Source organism: Quercus suber, unplaced genomic scaffold (assembly GCF_002906115.3).
Source record: "Quercus suber isolate HL8 unplaced genomic scaffold, Cork oak 2.0 scaffold_468, whole genome shotgun sequence".
NCBI classification, from domain to species: Eukaryota; Viridiplantae; Streptophyta; class Magnoliopsida; order Fagales; family Fagaceae; genus Quercus; species Quercus suber.
Genome location: NW_027069919.1, coordinates 319498 through 327462, shown reverse-complemented (window position 1 = coordinate 327462; position 7965 = coordinate 319498). Strand labels below are relative to the sequence as shown.

Genomic DNA, 7965 nt, shown 5'->3' with positions numbered 1-7965 from the left:
GTTTGCTCCCTAATTATAACCCTTTTTACACTTATTTTATAAACTATAAGAATGCACACTTTATGCTCTTAAACTATATCATATTTACACTTATCTGCTAAACTATGAGAATGCACATTTATTTCTCTAAACTATTATCAAGAAAAAAATAAGTTTAAGAAGGGAAAAAGATTAACATTATTGGGCTAATGGATCAGTCTTTTCCACACTTGGGCTTGGGCGCAATCTAATTGGCTCAATTCTAAGAGCAATCAAGCCTTATCCGTTTCTATATGTGATTGAAATTTAATTACTCAAAGCCTCTTACATAATTCTGCAAGTATTTTCACTCTTAACTTCAGTGCAAAATTGCAAATGTCATGTTGCCAAGTTAAAGTCTCTCATTCTATATATTTAAATATGGTCTTTGTCTAGCACGATTATGCAAATTAGGTAGTATAAGAACTAAATATTTTAATACTTACGTTTCAACATGGTGATACATGGATACAAGTTGATAATTCTACACAAAAACAAAGGGGTAATTAATATTTCACACTCTTGAATGTACACTACTTCATACAATGTCTACTTTTCATACAAGATATTTACATTTGTCAACACTTCGTACATGATGTAAAGAATAAAGTATAAACACTATTGGATGTGAAACAATCAAACTTAAGAATTTGAATTGCTTGCCTTATCGGGAGACTTAGATTTCGATCAGGGTGAGCACACCAAAGTCCAAACGATCATCAAACACTCTATCTGTTTTTCATCAAAATCTGTTTTTAACTTTCTATCCACAGCCAAAAGAAGATCTCCTCTTCCATGAAGACTCCAAATCCACTCTACCAACCCCATGACAGAATTTGGTCCCATAAGATTAGATGACCTTCTTCCCTTAGCAATTTCTAAGGCAACTACTCCAAAGCTAAACACATCTGACTCTTTACTAGCCCTACCTGTGCTTATATACTCTGGAGCCAAGTATCCTAAAGTTCCAGCCAATCTAGTTGTCTGGGGGCCGGCTTAACTCATGATCCATAAGCCGAGCTAATCCAAAATCACCAAGCTTAACGTTGAAATTAGAATCTAGCATGACATTACTTGATTTGATATCCCGGTGCCCCACACATTGCTCCCACTCTTCATGAAGATAGAGCAATGAAGAGGCCAACCCAAGAGATATCTTGTATCTTACTAGCCAAGAGAGAGGACTCCTTGTTCCAAAGAGTTGGGAATCAAGGCTACCATTTGGTATAAACTCGTAGACAAGTAAGAACTCAACTCCATCATGACAACATCCTATGAGTTGCAACAAATTCCGGTGCCTCAGCTGACTAAAGATCTTCACCTCGGTTATATATTCTTTCTTCCCTTGTTTAGACTCCCTTGAGATTTTCTTCACCGCGACTGGCATGTCTAAGTCAGTTAAGTAACCCTTATAAACGGCACCAAACCCTCCTTGACCTAACTTCCTCTCGCTTGAGAACTGAGAAGTTGTTGGTAGCTAAAACAAGATCTCTGCAAGAAAATCTTCTTGGTCCTGCTCCTTGCTCAAGGTCATCATGAATTGAGGTTACATTCACTATTTCTGCTGTTACCATTTTATTTCCCTTCCATATCCACAACATTACAAAAACTATAATAATCATCCCAACGACTGCCAGTTCCACTATTAAGCTAATATATTCGGCTTCCTTTCTGGTTGTTTCTTTTATATCCAAGCTTGAACTGAATTCCCAAGACTGAATTGAATTTCGCTCGATTCTCACACCAGTAGCAGCCGAAAATCCAACTGTGACCCTCTCAGGCAGAACCTCCATTAGATCAATTTGATAGGAAAGTAGTATTCTCCTGAGTATTAGTGGTGTTTTGATAGGTCCAAGAGACGCTCAAATTCTTAGTAGTAGCGTTGTAGATAATCCATACATCTGCCATATCTCCACTATGGAAGCTGGTATTCCAAGGGGTGGAAATGGCAGAAACAATCGAGTTGTTGTTAATCCCAAGTCCCAACATGCGTAAATAAAGGATCCCATTCCTTGTTCACCATCGAGTCGAACTCAACTAGAACAATATGGTTCTGAGGTGAACGCATGGTTGTGACGTTGAAAAGGCCTAGACCTCCCCCATGCTGTATTTGGTGCAATATTGTCAAATCCCACAGGAGCTAGGAAGAATGCTAGCCCATCACCAAAATCGGAAGTGCCCAATCCAACGGAGCCGATAGTGAAGGAGAAACGTGTACTAAAGTCAGTGAGCTTTCCTGTATTAGAGTCCCAGAGTGGCACCTTCTTAGCGTAGATAACCCAACCAACACGAGCTTGAATATCAACTCTGGTCATGTCAACAACTCCATTAGAAGCTACTGCATCACCCAGATATAGTATGTCAGTGTCATTGGGATCAAAGTGAGTTTTTTTGAATTGAACTGAATAAGCAGTAGTAGCGGGAAGAAGTAGTAAAACAAAGAAGAAAAGAGGAAACACAGGTATGTAATTTTGTTTCAGCTACCAGCTACATTGAAATGTTACTATATCCTTAGTTATAATTTTCGGTTTAGACCTTAGTTATATAGAGAGTGAAATGAGCTTAATTGAAATGGTACTAAATCCTTCAAATAAAATATAAAGATGAAGATTCGTCGCCGGCACAATTGTACGTATACCCACTGGAACAAAAGAGATTATTGACCCAAAAAAGAATAGTTTTCGGTTGTGGCGTAGGTGATAGTGGTACCTGCATGCGACGACCAACAATTGCAGGTTTCAACTGTCTCATACCTCTGCAACAATCACTACAAGAAAATGTCCAGTTTGCCGTTTACGGCATTAACAATGTGAAAAGAATGTTTCCTTGATCTTAACGGACTTCGTAGTTGTCCTTACTGTCTCCTTTTCGATAGGTTTGAGGTTGACCATTCTTTTAATTAATTTATATATATAATATGATATAAAGCTATAAAGTTTATCTAGGCTTTTGATGGCATATTCAAGGTTTTTCTTTTTCCTTGGACCGGTGTTTGGAGTCTTTTTGTGGCTACGACATGTATTGTGTTGTATTGTGCTTTGATGAGTTAAAGACTAGACCCGGATTCTTTGGGGTAGTCGAGGTTGTTGCCCACTCCACTGTATTGTCTGTTGACGGCTATCGTTGTGTTTTCTCCTAAATAATAGAAAATATAATGAGTGATCAAAATAATTAATTAATGAGGACAATAATCTTCTCGTGTGTAAATAATTCAAACTATAAAACATAAATAAATGGGAGGAAATATATTAGGCTTCAAGACATATGAAGTTGAGGTAATTAAATACATTTAGTAAGGCTAAACAAATATATTAGCGTGATTTGATAAATATATATTTGTTAATGCCCAAGTTAATATTCAACATTATTCAATGTTTCTCTGTGTTTAGAAGTTGGGTTTTCTCTCTAATTTCTTTTACACAGTAGAATTAGGTGTCCCTTCTACGAAAGTGCTTTTAGTATCCTGGGAGTAACATTGTTATTCCTCAGCTTGTTGGGTTTTTTTTGGGGGTTTGGGAAACAGTTTTGAGCAAGTGTGAGGATGGATGATTTGGCTAAATCGTGGAATCGGCTTACTCTTTTAGATAGAGAGGGGTCAGGTTGTTGTTTGCTTGATGATGATAGAATTGAGGATTTTCCATTGCTGCAAAGTTTTTAACAAAGCGAGCCATCAACATGGAGGTTATAGCTAAGACTTTTACCCCGCTATGGAGAGCCATAAATGGTTTCAAGATTCAGAATTTTGGTGACCATAAAATTCTTTTCACTTTTGACAACAGGGAGGATGTAAATAGAATTTTAGAAGGCGAACCATGGAGTTTTGACAAAAACCTGGTGGTAATGAGTCGATATGAGAATGAGTCCCCGCTGCAAGATATAAAATTTGAGAAGACAAAGCTATGGGTTCAGATTCATGGAATTCCGATTAAATATATGACAATTGAGGCAGCGAAGAAAATTTGTAGTGTATTGGGAGAGGTCTTCGCGCCGACTGATCCAAAAATATATGATGGTGGTCACTTCATACGTATACAGGTATCTATCGATTTGTCTTTGCCTTTGTGCCGTGGAAGACTAATAATTGTAGGTGAAGGAAAGCATGTGTGGATCTTGTTCAAGTGTGAGAGGTTGCCAAATCTATGCTACTGGTGTGGGCGACTTACTCACGACGACAAAGACTGTGAGTTGTGGATTGACAGTAAGGGCATACTCACACCAGAACAGCGTAAGTTTGGACCACACTTGAGAGCACACCCTTTCGTTGCTACAAGAAAAAGTGCAATCATGGTCCCTGGGTTCTATGCCACAAGATGAGTTCAAGTACATCGATAGACCGCGATTCATGCTGAAATTCAAGTTCAGGTAGAGGAAAAGCACCGAAGCAGTCACAACGAGTAACGACTAGCAGTGAAGATAGCATTGAAGCAGAAAATATTTCCTCATTAATGCATAATGATGTGGGGGGAGTTATTAGGGAGGATACGACTTTCAAAAACCAATTTAATGGGGCAATCACTGAGGAATTAAAGGCTCCTAATGAAACCGAAACTGTTTTAGAAGCAAGTAATGAGGAGATATGTTTGGCAAAGGAGTTTGGTGCGGCTAAACTATTGGGATCGGGAAAGAGAACTACCAAAAACCTGAGAGCACGTGACAACTTAAGTGATAAATCACAACTTAACAAGTCACGTGCTACTCCTAAAGCTAGGGTTCACGAACCAAAAGCTACTCGTGCAACTCCTACCTGGACCCGCAGAGAAAGAAACCAATTCAGGGACAACACAGCAGCAAGTTCTCAACCTCCAGGGAAAAAAAGCGTAGTAGGATCAGAGGTAGATTACCCTCAATTGTTAACAAAAAGGTCTCAGGCTACTCTCAGTGAAGAAAACACACCTTTTGTAGTAGCGGGAGCTGATGTTCAACCCTGCCAACAGCAATGAGTTGTTTAGAATGGAACTGTCGTGGGCTTGGGAACCTACGTACAGGGATGGAGCTTATTGAAATCATACGGGCAAAAGATCCCGCTGTGGTGTTTTTAGCTGAGACACTTACAGATGATGCAAGGCTAGAGTTTGTTCAAAGAAGTATTGGTTTTCACTACAACAAAATGTATTTTTAACGACGAAAATTTTCATCACTAAAAGCCCAATATTTCGTCGCCTAGTACCTTTAGTGACAAATTCTTCTTTTTAGTGACGAAATTCGTTTAGTCGCTATAGCTCCATCACTAAAAGTTTTAGCGGCAAAAATTTTCAACAAATTTCGTCGCTAAAGATCAAGGGAGTCAATACCATACCGGAGGCTGTACCGGTTTGGCCAGCGGTACGATATATTTTGGATATCGGTCAATACCGGTGTACTGTTTCGGATTTACCGCTATATATATATAGTTTTTAAAGCTCATATATATATATATATATTCACTCCACTGTATTGTCTGTTGACGGCTATCGTTGTGTTTTCTCCTAAATAATAGAAAATATAATGAGTGATCAAAATAATTAATTAATGAGGACAATAATCTTCTCGTGTGTAAATAATTCAAACTATAAAACATAAATAAATGGGAGGAAATATATTAGGCTTCAAGACATATGAAGTTGAGGTAATTAAATACATTTAGTAAGGCTAAACAAATATATTAGCGTGATTTGATAAATATATATTTGTTAATGCCCAAGTTAATATTCAACATTATTCAATGTTTCTCTGTGTTTAGAAGTTGGGTTTTCTCTCTAATTTCTTTTACACAGTAGAATTAGGTGTCCCTTCTACGAAAGTGCTTTTAGTATCCTGGGAGTAACATTGTTATTCCTCAGCTTGTTGGGTTTTTTTTGGGGGTTTGGGAAACAGTTTTGAGCAAGTGTGAGGATGGATGATTTGGCTAAATCGTGGAATCGGCTTACTCTTTTAGATAGAGAGGGGTCAGGTTGTTGTTTGCTTGATGATGATAGAATTGAGGATTTTCCATTGCTGCAAAGTTTTTAACAAAGCGAGCCATCAACATGGAGGTTATAGCTAAGACTTTTACCCCGCTATGGAGAGCCATAAATGGTTTCAAGATTCAGAATTTTGGTGACCATAAAATTCTTTTCACTTTTGACAACAGGGAGGATGTAAATAGAATTTTAGAAGGCGAACCATGGAGTTTTGACAAAAACCTGGTGGTAATGAGTCGATATGAGAATGAGTCCCCGCTGCAAGATATAAAATTTGAGAAGACAAAGCTATGGGTTCAGATTCATGGAATTCCGATTAAATATATGACAATTGAGGCAGCGAAGAAAAATTGTAGTGTATTGGGAGAGGTCTTCGTGTCGACTGATTCAAAAATATATGACGGTGGTCACTTCATACGTATACAGGTATCTATCGATCTGTCTTTGCCTTTGTGCCATGGAAGACTAATAATTGTAGGTGAAGGAAAGCATGTGTGGATCTCGTTCAAGTGTGAGAGGTTGCCAAATCTATGCTACTGGTGTGGGCGACTTACTCACGACGACAAAGACTGTGAGTTGTGGATTGACAGTGAGGGCATACTCACACCAAAACAACGTAAGTTTGGACCGCACTTCAGAGCACACCCTTTCGTTGCTACAAGAAAAAGTGCAATCATGGTCCCTGAGTTCTATGCCACGAAGAAGAAGATGAGTTCAAGTACATCGATAGACCGCGATTCATGCCGAAATTCAGGTTCAGGTAGAGGAAAAGCATCGGAGCAGTCACAAGGAGTAACAACTAGCAGTGAAGATAGAATTGAAGCAGAAAATATTTCCTCATTAATGCATAATGATGTGGGGGGGAGTTATTAGGGAGGATACGGCTTTCAAAAACCAATTTAATGGGGCAATCACTGAGGAATTAAAGGCTCCTAATGAAACCGAAACTATTTTAAAAGCAAGTAATGAGGAGATATGTTTGGCAAAGGAGTTTGGTGCGGCTAAACTATTGGGATCGAGAAAGAGAACTACCAAAAACCCGAGAGCACGTGACAACTTAAGTGATAAATCACAACTTAACAAGTCACGTGCTACTCCTGAAGCTAGGGTTCATGAACCAAAAGCTACTCGTGGAACTCCTACCTGGACCCGCAGAGAAAGAAACCAACTCAAGGACAACACAATAGCAAGTTCTCAACCTCCAGGGAAAAAAAGCGTAGCAGGATCAAAGGCAGATCACCCTCAATTGTTAACAAAAAGGTCTCAGGCTACTCTCAGTGAAGAAAACACACCTTTTGTAGTGGCGGGAGCTGATGTTCAACCTTGCCAACAACAATGAGTTGTTTAGAATGGAACCGTCGTGGGCTTGGGAACCTACGTACAGGGATGGAGCTCATTGAAATCATACGGGCAAAAGATCCCGCTGTGGTGTTTTTAGCTGAGACACTTACAGATGATGCAAGGCTAGAGTTTGGTCAAAGAAGTATTGGTTTTCACTACAACAAAATGTATTTTTAACGACGAAAATTTTCGTCACTAAAAGCCCAATATTTCGTCGCCTAGTACCTTTAGTGACGAATTCTTCTCTTTAGTGACGAAATTTGTTTAGTCGCTATAGCTCCATCACTAAAAGTTTTAGCGACAAAAACTTTCAACAAATTTCGTCGCTAAAGATTCGAGTTGTTTCAAAATAAAAACACTTTTAGCGACGAAATTATGTTTTCCTCATTAAAAATAGGCGAAAAGCACATTTTAGTCCCTACATTTTCAAGAGATTCTTATTTTAGTCCCTACATTTTATTTTTACCGCTTTTAGTCCCTATCCTGAAAAATGGTTCCATTTTGGTCCCTGCCGTTACATCATAAACAGATATTGCTGATGTGGCAAACGGCAGAATTAAAAAATATTAAAAATATTTTATTTTATTTTAAAATAAAATAAAATTTTAGTTATCAATAATTTTAAAATAAAAATATTAAAAATTTTAATTAAAAATAATTGTTCTTC

At 38.2% G+C, this 7965-nt stretch overlaps 1 pseudogene; it reads right to left on the bottom strand.

The window, feature by feature from the left end:
- Positions 1-500: 500 nt before the first annotated feature.
- The window catches only part of LOC112008935 (L-type lectin-domain containing receptor kinase IX.1-like), a 14746-nt pseudogene continuing 7281 nt past the window's right edge, over positions 501-7965 (bottom strand).